Source organism: Hyaloscypha bicolor (assembly GCF_002865645.1).
Source record: "Hyaloscypha bicolor E unplaced genomic scaffold K444scaffold_98, whole genome shotgun sequence".
NCBI lineage: Eukaryota > Fungi > Ascomycota > Leotiomycetes > Helotiales > Hyaloscyphaceae > Hyaloscypha > Hyaloscypha bicolor.
The window spans coordinates 202,901-219,791 of record NW_020194600.1 but is presented as its reverse complement, the minus strand read 5'-3'; positions in this window follow the sequence as shown (position 1 = coordinate 219,791).

Genomic DNA, 16,891 nt, shown 5'->3' with positions numbered 1-16,891 from the left:
ATAAAATTAGATAAATTAATAGCTTTTATAAAGCTCGGAGACGAGCTTATTATAAAAAGAGAAAGTAATATTATAATTCCCTATAATATAACTGCCTTATTAGGGAAATATACTTGAAATATACTAGAGATATTTAGAAGGCTAAGCTTCTTTAGGACTAGTATATTATAGGATATATATACTTCCTTATAGCCTCTTATATTCTAGTTTTCTCTTTCTTAGCTTTAAATTATCTTTATAAAAGACCTTTTATCTTACTTTTCAAGCCCTAAATACTAAACTTATAATAAATACTAGATATCTGAGAATTATAATATTATTTTTTTCTTTAAAATAAGCTTATTTCTAAACTTTATAAAAGCCATTAATTTATCTAATTTTATACTATTTCTTTTTTTAAAATAAACTAATATTTCGAATATAAATATTATATATAAAAGACTAGTATTTTTAATATATAATTTAGGAACATTTATTATTATTTCTATATAATTCTAAATAAGTATTATTTTTTATATAATCTAGCTAATATTATAGGTTTTATAAAAGTTCTAATATATTAATATTATTATTATAAAAGCTTTATAAAACCAGGAAGCTATTATTTAGTATTAAAGCTAGATATTATACTAGATTCTTATTCTAACTAATTTACTAAATTCTATACTTTAGTTTATTTCTTATTAGCTTAATTATAATAATCTATTTAATATTATATTCTTATTTACTATTCTCTAATATTAATAAAAGCAGTTCCGGATTTACTTAATCTAATAAATAATTCTAGAAGTCTTTTTATAGCTTCTTTATATAAAAAACTAAATATATCTTTATAATTTCTAGTAGCTTTAGGAGAAATAAATAGTTATATTATTCTAGAATCTTAAATAGGTTCTTTATTTAATTTCCTAGCTTCTGGCTCGAATAATCGGATTTCTAGTATTTTATAATAATTTATATTTTATTTCTAATTTTAAAATTAATTAAATAATAGTATTTATTAGCTTATATTATATATTATTCCTATATTTGCTTTATATAACCTTAAATAAATTACTATAATTCATATAATTAATTTACTAATACTTTAGCTTTATTCTTATTTAGCTTCTTTTTAGATAAGCTAGCTTTAATAGAAAAGTTCTAGTCTAAAGAAATATAAGGCTTATAGCTTTTTTTAATTATAAATAGAAACTAGCTAATAGTTTTATATTAAAGGAAGGCTTATTAATAATTAATAATAGTAATCTATTTATTTTAATTATTCTAATAATAATTAATATATAAATATAATTTCTAATTAAAATACTAATTAATAATATCTATTTATTTAGAAATAATTAGCTATTAAAAGCTTAAACCTTAAATTAATTCTTATATAAAATTCGCTTTAAAAATCGGATATAAATTTGTTATATTTAAATAATTAAAGATTATTTAAATATTACTTTCTTTAATAATATAAGTTATTATATATTAAATAAAAAATACTAGAACTTTTTTATATAATATATTATTATATATAGTATTTTATATTTAAGACAAAATCTACTTTTATTAATAATTATATTAATTATTAATTATTAAAATAAAAGTAGTAATTAAGAGATTTAAGAAATCTTTAACTTAAGAATTATTATTCTATAAAGATTTAGATTTTTATATTAAATAATAAACTAATAACTATAAATTATAAAAATTGAACTAGTTTTATTAGGCTATTTTATTTCTTATCTAAAAGAGCCCTCTTATAAGTAGCTAAAATCTCTTAGTAAGCTCTTAGCTAATTAGAAACGTAACTTGAATTTGGAACTAAGAATTCGATTTATAAGATCGGATTATTTATTAAGTTATACTTATAATTTAATAGAATATTTATTTAGCTATCTTATAATTTAATTTCTAATAATTAGTAGATTTATAGGCTATACTTACGGTTTGATTTCTAATAATTAGTAGAGTTATAAGTTATTCTTGTAAAATTTAATATAGCTAGATTTTATTATTTAAGTAGCTAGATTTCTCTTCTTTAGAACCAGAAAATCAAGTACTCGAATAGTACTTTAAAATTACTTTACTCTTTAATTTATAATCTAAAACCTTATCTTATTTTACTTTAGTCTTTAAAACTTTACCTTTTTATTAATTTCGACTATTATAATAAAATTGGAATTCCTAATCTAATATAATTATTTCTAAAATACTTATTTAATATATTATATAAAATAAAAATAGAAATACTAGCTATTTAATTATAATTAGATATTTAAATAAATAATCTATAAATATAATAATTATATTATAGCCTAATTTACTTTCTAAATAGCTCTTAAAATTTATAATAATATATTATTAGAAGTAATTAGAAACTAGAAGGAAATAAAATAAACCAGGCTTCTTATTTCTAAATATATATAATTTCCTATAAGTATAATAATTATTATAATATTAATTAATATTCTTGCCTATAAATAGCCAGTAATATTACTTTTTTAGTAACTAATAAAGCTTTATATATTTAGAATATCTAGAAAGAAATTTATTATATATTTTATAAATTAGAATAATCTATAAAAATAATCCGGGAATTATTTTATTTTCTATAATATAAAGTTTTTTATAATATAAAAAGAGGCTATTTTATAATATTTAGATATTACTTTTAGCTTAGGCTATTATATATAGCTTTTTTAAATCCGGTAATATATAATTATTTTATAGAATTTTATTTATAAGTTATAAGCTATTATATTTAATAAAAGCTTTTAATAATATTTCTATAAAAGCTACTATAATAAAATCTATTAATAAAGCTTTTAAGAAAATATCTTTTTTTAAGGAAATTATATTTTAAATAGAAGTATTTTTCTCTAGAAAGTCTTTAGTATATATTTGATTTTTAGGGCCGAATTCCGGATTAAATAAGCTAATTTTACAAAATATTACTATAAGCTATAAGTTATAAATAATTTCTAAATTTATTTTATTTTTAAGAAAAAAAAATGAATTTATAGCTTCTTTTTAATTTAGTTCTAAATATCTATTTTATTTTATTTTTATAATAAAGTATTTATTTATTTATTCGATTTTCTAAAATAATATATAAATTTAAAATAATAATAAAATAAGAACTTAATCTATTTAGCTTATTAAAAAGAAAGCTTTTTAATAATTATAAAGTATTCTAAAATATAGTAATTAGAATAAATCTTAAAAGAAATATCTTAAAGGCCTTCTAGCTTAATTCTTTATTTCTTTAATATTTATATTATAATAAATATTACTTTATTATATATATTATAATTAAGTTTTACTAGAAATATAATTTTGAAAAAATAAACTATAAGATATTAAAGGCCTATTTCTGGGTTTTATTAAAAGAATAAGCTAGTAATTACTTCTTTAAATATATTTATTTCTATTATTATAAGTAAATCTAAATTATAATATTATAAGTAAATCTAAATTATAATATTATAAGTAAATCTAAATTATAATATTATAAGTAAATCTAAATTATAATATTATAAAACTAGAATAGAAATTATAGCTTTTTTTTTAGATAATTAAAAGCCTTTTAATATTATTTAAACTATTTAAAAGAAATATTTATTTTTATAAATAAAATAAGAAGTCTAGTAATTTATTTATATTTTCTAATAAAATATTTATAAAAGTTATAAAAGCTAAAAAAGAATTATATATTCTTAATTATATATTACTTTAATTTTATTAAAATTTATTTTAATACTAGATATAAAAATAATAAAATTCAAGTATTTTATATATATAACTTTAAATTCTGATTTTTTAATATTTATTTAAAAGCTAGTAAAATACAAATAATCTAGTATTTTTTATATTTATTTTTTATATTTTATTAGATTTTTAAATAAATAAAAAATATTATTTATATAATATTAATATATAACTAAGCTATTTATAAAACCTTTTTAAAGAATATTATATTTATATATTCTATAGTAAATATGAAATATTATTAGCTTCTAAAAGTCTAGATTTATAGCTATATAATAGAAAGCTTAATAAATATCTAATTTAATATAAATTTTGGCTTTAAATAATTAATTTAAAGTTTTATTAATAAATGAAAAGAAATATTAATTCTTTTAAATAATATTATTTAAATAATAGAAATTAATATAAAAGTATAAATCTCTATTTACTTTTTTTATAAAAAGAACTAGTAAAATAAAGAAAGCTTAACTAGCTTTAATAAAGCCTTTAGCTAAATTATTCTCTAAAAAATACTTGATTTCAAAAAACTCTTAAATAAATTATTATTAGAAAAATTAGTATCTAATATTTTTAGTTCTTTTTGGGCCTTTAATCTAAATCTTATAATTATATAGTTTATAGAGAAAAAGAATATTAGATTTTTTTTTAGAAAAAATAGAAATATATTTCTTAAATTCTAGAAATAATATTCTCTAGAGCTATTAAAGCTTTATTTCTTCTAGTTATTAAGTTTTTAGATTAGAAATAACTTTTCGTTTCTAAGCTTTAAACTTTTTATTAATTTTATAAATAGAAATTTAACTAATAATATTATTTTCTTTCTTAATTATATAATTAAATATTATAAAAATAAAAATAGCTAGATCTAATATTTATTTTTTATTAAAAACCTCTTTTTGCTTTTTTTGCTTTTATTTAGGTATTATATTTTAATTAAAATATAGAAGCTTCTTTTTTATAGTTTTATATAATTTCTTTTAATTAGTTTAAAAGAAAAAAAACTACTTAAGAATAAAAGATTTTTAGGAATAGCTTATAATAAAATCTCGTTAATTAATATCTTTTTAATATTTTTTATTAAGTAGCTTCTTTAATTATTATTAAGAAATATTAATAATATAACTGAATTATATAAATTTAGACCTATTCTTTAATTATATAAGCTTATATTTTTTATAATTAACTAGAAATAAAACTTCTATATATTTCTTAATAAACTTAGCTAGCTTTTTATTAAAATTATATATAATATAAAATAAGGAAAAGAGTTATAATTTCATTTCTAAGAATTACTTTATAAGCTAAATAAGCTTTATATTAATAAAAGTATAACTATTAACTTTAGTATTAATAAAGAAAAAATATTTAATTTCTAATTTATTTATATTAATAATATAGGATATTATAAGAGTATTTTCTTTTATTAAATCTATATTATAAGTCCCTAAAATAGAAACTTTCTTTAAAAGTATTTATTTTCTGGTTTTATATTAGAATTAGAATTCGAATTCTTTAAATACTTTACTAAAATAAAAACTAGATATTTTAATAAAATAGAAACTAAGCCTAGTTTAATTCTAGAAAGAGTTATCTTAATTTCTTTATTATATTTAACTAAATAGTATTTAATATAATAGCCGAACTTATTATAGTTATAATATTTAATAATTAAAAGATTTTCGATTTTTATAAAATATTATTTATATTTATAAAAGAATATATATTTAATAAAAGTAGTTAATATAGGCTTCTTGAATTCCTTTTTAGAAATATATTTCTTAAAAGTATAAAAAAATATAATACTAAAAATAAACTTAATAGAAATAGTTCCTATTTTTTTATATTTTTTAGTTTTTTTATATATAGCTTTAATTAATTAATTATTAGTAATATAATACTAAATAAAATAAATAGTATTAATAGAAGAATTATTATAATATATATATACTAATTTCTAAAGTTTTAATAAAAGCTTTTTATTTAGTTTATATTTAATATCTTAAAAACTAATATTATTTTTTATAAATAATTATAAGAAAAAAATATAAAACTCCTAAAATACTTAATTAAAATATATTTAAAGCTTACTAAAATTATAATAAGTATTTTATATTTTATTAGAATTAAAATATAATTCTAAAAGCTAATAATACTAATTCGGACTATTTTTATTTATATAAGAATTAATTAAAATAAGAATATTACTAGTAAATTTATTAAAAATATAAATAATCTTAAGATTCTTTAAAAAATATAAATTAGTATTTCTTTATAGCTTGTTTTTAATCTAAATTAGCTAGTTATTAAAAATAATATAATTTTTAATAAAAAGAATTAAATCTAAAAGCTTAGTAATTCTAGTATTTTTAAAAGAAATATAAGATATAAGAGATTCTAAATAGAAATAAATAGAAAATAGTTCGGAATTCTTTTAAAAAAAAATCGAAATAACCGGAATTATAGAAATAGTAAAAGTAAATAAAATAAAAGTAGCTAAAGCTATTATAAACTAATCTATTATAGCTATATAGTATTTAATATTATTCTCGAGCTTAATATTATAAAGTTTAGTATTTTTAATAAAGTCTTTAATATTTTTATAACTTATTTTATATAAAATAGTTTTTTTTAAAAATTCTTCTAATAACTAGTAATAATTAAATTAATATTAGAAAGTAAATAATTAGCTTCTTTAGTCTATTTATATAATTCTTTAATAATAATAAGCTAATTAATATATAGGAGCTTTTTAATATAAAAAAAGCCCTTTTTTTTATAAATTTATTTAAAAAACTTCTAGAAATATTAATAAGATATTTGATTTAAAAAGAACTACTAATAAAATAACCTAAATTAATAAAAGCCTTAGAAAAAGTTAATATTATTTTGGATTATATAATATTTTAGAAAGTTAATTTATTATATTTTTTTTAGTAATCTTATTACTAATATATATATAGGGCCTATAAGGTTTTAGAATAAAGCTTAAGAATAGTAACTAGATTATTAGCTTATATATATTTATTATTCTAGAACTTAATTAAAAAGTAGCCTTTATTTAAGGTTTTTTAATTTTTTAATTTTCGGGAAATTTCTAATATATTATTAATATATATTTATAAAAATACAAATACCTGATTTTTCTAAAAATTCTAAAGCTTTTTGCTTTTATTATTCTAAAGTCTATTATTCATATTTCTAAAGTTCTATTATTTTAATAATACTTATATTTCTAATAGTTCTAAATTAGTTTATTTAAAATCTTCTATAAAATTAAAAGAAATAAGCTTTAAATACTATTATAAATATAGTATTTAGGGCTTAGAAAATAAGATAAAAGATTTTTTATAAAGATAATTTAAAGCTAAAAAAGAAAAAACTAGAATATAAAAGGCTATAAAAAAGTATATAAGAAAATATATATATTTTATAATATACTAGTTCTAAAAAGGCTTAGTTTTTTAAATATCTCTAATATATTTCAAGTATATTTCTTTAATAAAATAATTATATTATATATATCTAGAAAATATCTAGTATCTAATTAGATATTTCAGATATTAGATATCTGGGAATTATAATAATTATAATATATATAATAAAGAAATACTTATTATAATATAAGTATTAAAGAAATAAAAAGTTAAGCTAAAAGGCTTTTAGAATATTTTCTTTAAAATATATTTTAATTATTATATTTTAAAATATTTTATAATTATTAAAAGGCTTTTTTCTTAATAAGCTAAATAAGTTAAGCTTTTATTTTATTATTATTTTAAGCTTATATATTATTTTAGGAAATTAAATAAATAAATAAATACTTTATTATAAAAATAAAATAAAGTAAATATTTAGAACTAAATTAAAAAAAAGTTATAAATTCAAATATTTTTTTCTAAAAATAAAATTAATTCAGAAATTATTTATAACTTATAGCTTATAGTAATACTTTATAAAATTAGTTTATTTAACCCGAAATTCGGCTTTAAAAACCAAATATATATTAAATATTTTCTAGAGAAATATATTTTTATTAGAAATATAATTTCTTAAAAAAAAAATTCTTAAAAGCTTTACTAATAAACTTTATTATAATTATTTCTATAAAAGTATTATTAGAAGTTCTTACTAAATATAATAGCTTATAATTTATAAATAAAATCCTATAAAATAATTATATATTACCGGATTTAGAAAAGCTATATATAATAGCCTAAGCTAAAAGTAATATCTAAATATTATAAAAAATAAAATAATTCCCGGATTATTTTTATAGATTATTCTAATTTATAAAATATATAATAAATTTCTTTCTAGATATTTTAAATATATAAAGCTTTATTAGCTATTAAAAAAGTAATATTACTAGCTATTTATAAGAAATTATATATATTTAGAAATAAGAAGCCTAGTTTATTTTATTTCTTTCTAGTTTCTAATTACTTCTAATAATATATTATTATAAATTTTAAAAGCTATTTAGAAAGTAAATTAGGCTATAATATAATTATTATATTTATAGATTATTTATTTAAGTATTATAATAGCGGGATTAATATAATAATTAAAGGCTTAAAGTTTAAAGAATTTCATATATTAGAAAATACTAAGCTATAAAATAAAATAGAGAGAATACCTTAATTTTTAGTATTATTCTATTTAAGTAATTCCGGTTTAGCTTTATTTTATACCTGTTTCTAATATCCTGTCCTTAGTAAATTATACTTTTATACTAGCTATTATATTATTCCTCCTCTAAAAAGAAATCTAAATACTCTTATTTAGAAGATTATTTAGCTATAATATAAAAAAGAAAAAAGAAGAAATAATAGCTATTAATCTCATTCTATCTAATTCCTATAGCTTACTTATAATTAAAATATAGTCTTAACTTTACTAGAATAACTTAGTTCCTAATATATTCCGGCTAGTTCTTAGTATCTATTACTTGTATTATATTTATACTCATATTAATAATATAGTCTGGGAATATTATATAAATTATAGCTAATATTAGAACTATTATTATTAGGTAGTCTTCAAATAGAAATAATAAATCAAGTTTATTTATTAATATAGGCTTTAATATAATAGCTTACTTATCTTTCTTCTTAGTTAGAATAGTAATATTTAACTTAATTATACTATTTCTAAGCTACTTAATTAATTTCTGGGCCTTCTCGAGCTTAATATATATATTCTCAAGTTATTTCTCTATAATAAAAACTTATATATTAAGGGCAGCTACTTGAGCTACTTTATTATTAAATTCCCGGGCCTTAAACTATATGATTTTAGTTTTATAAAAGCTTCTAAGAAGTTTTCCGACTTTCTAAATAGTATTATATACTAATTTATTAATATCTATAAGGTATTATTTCTTTAATTTAGCCTTTAGAATTATTTACTAGCTCTTAGTTTCAGACTAGTATTTTATATAATAATTACTACTTGGTACTATATATTTTCTGGTTATAATAGGCGTCTTAATATTAGTTTAGTTACCTTTATTATAGTTAGAGTTTCTTTTATTACTAGAAGTTTTTTTGTCTTTAGTCTTTTTATTATTAGAATTCTTACTATTATCTAATATATTATATTTCTTAGATAAGCTAGCTTTACTTTTTTTAATTTTCTTAATATTTGGCTTTATAAGATTAATAAGAAAACCCTTATTAGTACTATCTATTTCGCCTATTAGATTATTAGATTTATTACCTTATTACTAGTAATTAAAACCTCTATTTTATTATTCTTATAATATTTTACTAAGATATTTTCTATAATAATTTTAGGTATATTCTTAAGAATAATACGGGCTATATTTTATATATTAATCTTTTTTTAAATAAGGAAATTACTATTTTTGTCTATAAAAGTAATTTGACTAGTAATTATATTAATAATAGTAATAGCTACTAAACTTGAGATATTATTATTACTATTTAAGTTATCTAGGATCTAGTAAGTAGCCTTACTTAGTCTGGCTATAAATAATATATTAGCGGGATTTCTTATTTATTTCGTCTTTATTAATAATTCTATTAAAGTAATAATAATAATATAAATAGTTAAGATTATAAAAATTAAAGTAATTAGAAAGATTTCCCTTAATTTTTAATAATATTTCGAACTAATATAGGCAAGTATTTATTTTTGGCTTAGCTTTAAGAATTTACTTTTTTTTATATAATTTGCCTAGATAATAAAGTATAATCTAATATAATAAAGGAAAGTATTTTACTCAGATTTCTAGAAAAGAAAATAGGTACTAATATAATAGAATAAAAGAAATATACTAGAGTTTAGATAAAACCCGAGAAATATCTAGGTTTTTCTTTTTCTTCTCTAGTTATAGAGGCCTTATTATCGAGATTTATTATTATCTAAATAGTCTTTATTAAACTCGTTCTCTTTAGTATACCGAATTTATTTATTTAGCTAAATAAGAGATCTTACTTTACTAGGGTTTTACTCGTGAAATTTATATAATTTAAATACTAAGTTCTTAAAGTTTAATATAAAGTACTATTTATTATTTATATTTTATTTCTTTTATTTAATCTTATAATAAAGCTTATTATAAAATGCTTTAAAAGAAAGAATCTTTTTAACTTCTTATTTGAGTTTATTATTAATTTTAGTAAAATTAGGCTCTTTATTAGTTTAGTTAGATAATAGGTTAGTAGAATTCTTATAAAGTTTATTTATATAAAAAATTAGCTAAATTTTATATAATAGAGGAAGATTTAATTAATATAAATAACTAATTATTTTATTAATCTTAAATAGTCTAATAAAGAAATAATCTAATTTATTAGATAAATAGTTTATTTTCTATATTTTTTTAATTATATAAATTATATTTCCTAGACTAAAATCTAGTTCTTACTATTTCTTATTAGCTTATTTAGCTTAATATTCCTGAGCTACTATTATATATTCTCGGATATAATTAATAGTAATATTAATTCTCTTAGCCTATTACTATATTTCTTTCTAATTAAGTTTCTTTTTTAGTATTTTAAACTTTATTATTAGTAGTATCTAGTTAAAGTTTAGCCTAGGTTTATATCTATAGTCGACTATTAAGAAAGATAAGCTAGTTAATTTATATAGGCAAGTAATACCTATAATATTAAGTACCGGAAGTAAATTTATCTAATTATTCTAGAAGTAATTAATAAAGAAATAAAGTCGAGTATTAATAATCTAGTTAATAATTTTTATTTATTTATTAGTTTAGGTATATTCTATAGTCGAGAGCTTTAGCTTAGTTCTAGTTAATCTTAATAGTTTATTTATAAAGTCTAAAATGAATTAGGGTTTTTAGTTACTTATAATAGTAAGGAAAAATCCTTGAAATTACTAGATATAGTAATAGAATAGGCTAGTAGTAGTTCTGGCTATAGTATTCTTAGTTATTAGTAAACTTATATATTATTTAAATAATTAATTAACTATAATAAATATATTATTATATTTCTTATTTATAGAACTAGAGATATAGAAATCTATAAATAAATTATTTCTTATTTTTAGGGGAACTAGTAATAGGTATAATAGACCTAGTATTTATTTCTTAGCTTATAAGACCTTTAATATTTATAGTAGTTTGCTATAAAGTAATTAATATTTATAGAGAGAATAAGCTACTAGTAAAGTTTCTAAACTAGGATTTTTATCTTATTTTAATCGGGATATATAATAGTTATTATATTATGGATTTATTATAGAAGCCTAGTTTATAGATTATTATATTTATTTGGTATAATAAGTCTTTTATTATAAAATATATAGCTATTTAATATTTCTTATAAATCTATATTCTTCTAGGCTTTTTTATATTTATTCTCTAAGGCTAGATTTATCTAATTAGCTTATAAAACTTTAATTATAATAAATAGCTTATTTCTTTCTTTTATTTTAGTAGAAATATAAGCTATATCTTTTATTTTAGTAAAAGTGAGAATTAGGTCTAATAAAATAACTTATCTAGTTCTTTTAGCTTCCTTAGCCTATTTCTAAGTTAGTATAAGCTTGTTTTTTAAAATAAGATATTAGTAATAGTATTATTTTTATCTGGCTAATAAGTAATCTAGTAATAGAATTATAATAGGAAACCTATTTATTAGATTTATTATTTATTTAAAAGCCTTTTAGTACTAAAATACTCGAGAGTTTTATAATTAGTAATAATTAGAAAATTAGATAAGCTAATTAGTTCTATTTATTATTTCCGAAGTCCTTAAATAATAATAAGAAGTTTCTTATTATAAACTTTATAATAGCTTTTGGCTTCTTAAAGAGCTTTAAAGTAAAATAAGACCGGGTATTATTATTTATTTTCTGGGCTTTTTTAAAAGAATATATCTATAATATCTAGGTCTAAATAATTAGTTTCTAGATAGGTTTCTTTATTATATTTGAAATAAAGAAGTATAGGAATAAAGAGAAATAAATCTTTAAGCTAATTAAAGGCATTTAGCTAGATTTTATTAAGTATAAACTTTAGTAAAGTATTATTTTTAGTTAGATGATTTAGGGAATAGGAAATATATTTATAGATTTAAATAAACCTATAATAAAAGTTATAAAAACCTAAAAACAATTATATTTCTTTTTTTATTATAAGTTAGTACTAGTTTTAAATAATAAAGGTTTTAGTAAGATTTATTTATATATCTTAATTCGAGATAATAAATCCTAAGAATATTATCTTAAAGACTTTAAATTTGTATTTATAAATATTAACTTATAATCCGGTATTCTAGAGCTTTTATAGAACTATTCTAATATACTATTAATTTTTATTTTTATTTTTAGAGAAAATTAGTATATTATTAATATAAGCTAAATAAAAGTTATTTAAATAGTTTATTAGAATAGTATTAATATATTACTAGAAAGTTACTAGACTATTATAAAATCTAAATAATAGAATTACTAGTTTAAAGAATTTATATCTTATTCTAAAAGCTACCTATATTATAGAAGCCAGTTTTATATAAATTTAGTTAAAAGTATATTAAATATCTAATTTAGTAAATACTAATAATTTAGCTAATTAATTAAGAGTCTTAGTAATAAATAATAGGAAATAGTAGTTCTTTTTTATTATAGTATTTAGTTATTAATAGTTAATATAAAATTATAGGCTATTATTTTTCTTTTTAATAAATAAGACTAGTAATAAGAAAGGAAATTCGAATAGCTTAATAAAACCCTTTTTTAAGTTCTTAATAAGATACTTTCTTATTTTTTCAAGTTTACTAGAACTTATTTTATAGAGGTAAGCTATTTTTATTAAGAAGTCTAGTTTATTAAAACAAAGCTTATAATTAAAGAATTAAAACTAGGAAAGTTTATTTATTACTTTTTTAAAGAATATTCTAGCTATATTATATAGCTATATAAGAAAAAATATCCGGAGCTCTTAAAGTTCTTTAGGATTAAAAAATAATATATTATTAAAAATATTAGATTTATTTATATCTAGGAAATATATTAGATTACTAGTTTAAATATAATACCCGGCGGGCTATAATATTAGTTATTTAATTACTATAGGTAATAATAAATATTTCTTTATTTTATAATTCTATTTTTTAAATATATAATTAATTTTATTAATAGTAACTAATTTAACTAAGTTACTAGAATCTTTAGTACTTAATTAGAAGGTAGCTACTCTAATAAAATAGTGGAAATAGTCTAGTAACTCGACTATTTCGAGAGTATTAAAATTTAGCTCTTTTTTTCTTGCCTAGTATTTGGCTTTCCTTATAAGAAGATCTTATAAAGAAATAAGAAATATATTCTTTTACTTTTCGGGTCTGGTTTTACTAGTTTTTTTTAGGATTCTAGTTAGAGTATTTTCGGGGCAATTATTTTTTTAATATTTCTTATTAAAATATTAGATTTTCTAAGTAGAGTCTAGCTAATTTGCCTTATAATTCTCTAGCTAATAGAGTTAATTCCATTAATAGTCTAGTAAAATATTATATTTTACTAGCTATTTCCTTTCTAGAATTATATTATAAGAGCCGAGTTTAGTAATAAATAAATATTATTAAGTTTAGAAATACTAATTAATAGCTAGATCTATAATAGCTAGATATTAAATAGCTTTACTAGGTTATTTATTAAAACCTCGTAATAGAATAGGGATTTTAAGTTTATATAAAGGCATTTATAATACTTTTATTAAGGAGCAAATATACTTTTAGTTAATTAGAGTATATATATTTACTCTAGTATTTACTAAATACTAGAAAGTTATAGTTTTATCTTTCTAGCTTATTCTATAATTAATAAGGAACTAGTTCCTACTAATTAGCTAAGTGAGATCTATAGATCCTTAGTAAAGTTCTTATTTTAAAAGAGCTATCTCTATATCTAGAGCTAGACTTTTCCCGATTTATTAATATTATATTTCTTATTAAATAATAAATAGAAATTAGTATTTTTATTATTTATTTCTAAATTATTAGCTTTCTCTAAATAATTCTCTTTAATAAATATAACCTTATTAAAGTTAGGACAGGCACTTTTTATATATTTAGGCTTTCTATAGCTATAATAATAAAGATTCTCTAACTAATTTAATTTCTTCTCAAATTCTCGACGGATTACTTCCTTTAGCTATAAGAATACTAGCTACTAAGGTTAATCTATTAGATATAGAGTTACTATAGCTTCTTGAATTCCGGTAGGCTTTCTAGCCCGGAATAGTATTTAATAATAAGTAATTTCTACTAGTTATTTCTCCTGAAATTACTAATTTTTAATTAAGAGAAGCCTATTTTCTTATTTTATATATTACTTAATAAAGTTCCTAGAAGTATTAAACTTCTTATTATCTAAGCTCTTAAATAGCTCGAGATTTATTTTATTTATTAAATTATTATATTAGTTATCTAGTAACTTCTCTAGTTTTATTATTAAGTAAATAAACTTTATCTAGAATACCGGAAATAGCTTATTTTTTTGTCTTAGATACTAGTATATCTCTTTTATTTTCTAATACTTTATTTCTTTACTTTTATTATAAGCTTACTAGAGAATCTTAAAGATTTATTTAGTAATCGAAATCTATCTAACTAATTCAGGTTCTAGTTAATTACAAATAAAGTTATAGGTATTTCTAGTAACTAGTTATATTATATAAGTAATTTTTAATAATTTATTATCGAATTTAGAAAAATTCTATATTAGTTTATTTCTTATATTAAATATCTAATTATTAATCTAGTAATTATTCTCATTTATAAATAGGGCGGGATTCTTAATTCTAATAAGCTATAATTAATTACTATAGACTAAAAGTAAGAGAAAGCCTTAGTATTAGCTACTAAATAGTTCTTCTAATAAGAATCTATAGTATTTCTAAATATTTACTTATTTAGATCTCTACTTTATTACTTTTTCTTATACTAGTCTTTCCTTTATATAAAGTTAACTAGTAATTACCTCTAGCTTATTAACTTTCTTAGTAAGTTAATTAATATATAAGTAAAATTCCTAATAGTATTTCGCTTATTTATTAGCTATAAGATAGTATTTATTAATAAGATTATCCTATATAAGTAATCTTTACTAGGTCTTATCTATTTTCGAAGTATTTATACTAATTTTAAGTTCTAAGTTAGCTAATTATTTCTTAATATCTTCTTTTAAAATAGTATTATAATAGCTTTCCTAGTAATATAAGTTTATAATATTAAAGTCCGGCTTTTTTATTTTATTATATTAGGGCCTCTTATCTAATATATCTATAGTAATAGTATTTAGTTCCAGGCTATTTATAATAGCTTTAGAAAAGATATTAGCTATAGAGATAAGTACTAAATAAGTTCTTCTTATTTAATATTAGTAAACTATAACTAATTATTATCTTATATAGTTTTAAATTAGTAGACTAAAACCGACTATTATCTTTTTTTATTTTAAATTAGTAAACTACTACTAATTCTTCTTATACTAGGAGAAAAGGGCTAGTTCTTTTATTCTTATTAGTATTAAGAGAATATTATTTACTCTAGTTAAGAATTAGGCTTCGAGATTAACCGGATTATAAAGAATAATATCTTTCTTCTTTTATATTAGTAAGAACTAATTACTAGAAAAGAAATATTATTTGCTCTAGTTAAGGGTTAGGCTCCGAAATTAACTAGGTTATAGAGAATATTATATTTCTAGTTAAGCTCTCTAGTTCTTTATAGTTTAAGGAAGTTATTAAATATTAAAAGCAGTATTCTATTTTTATTTTCTAAGAATAAATACGGGTTTTTTACTAGTAGTATTATATTATTTCTATAAGCCGAGTTAAGTAAGCTTAGTATTATATAATAGCGGGATTAATATAATAATTAAAGACTTAAAGTTTAAAGAATCTCATATATTAGAAAATACTAAGCTATAAAATAAAGTAAAGAGAATATCTTAATCTTTAGTATTATTTTATCTAAGTAATTCCGGCTTAGCTTTATTTTATACCTATTTCTAATATCCTATCCTTAGTAAATTATACTCTTATACTAGCTATTATAAGTATCTAATTATAATTCCTATATAAAATATAATTATAGCTAAATAACTAGTATTTCTATTTTTATTTTATATAATATATTAAATAATTATATTAGATTAGAAAATCTAATTTATATCCGATTTTTAAAATAAATTTTATACGAGAATTAATATAAAACTTAAGCTTTTAATAACTAATTATTTTTAAATAAATAAAGATTATTAATTAGTATTTTAATTAGAGATTATATTTATATATTAATTATTATTAAAATAACTAAAATAAATAAATTATTATAATTAATTATTAATAAGTTTCTTTTTATTATAAAATTATTAGCTAGTTTTTATTTATAACTAAAAAAGGCTATAAGTCTTATATTTTTCTAGATTAGAACTTTTTTATTAAAGCTAGCTTATTTAAAAAAAAGCTAAATAGAAATAAAGCCAAAATATTAATAAATTAATTATATGAATTATAATAACTTACCTAAAGTTATATAAAGTAAATATAGAAATAATATATAATATAAGCTAATAAATATTATTATCTAATTAATTTTAAAATCGGAAATAAAAAATAAATTATTATAAAATATTA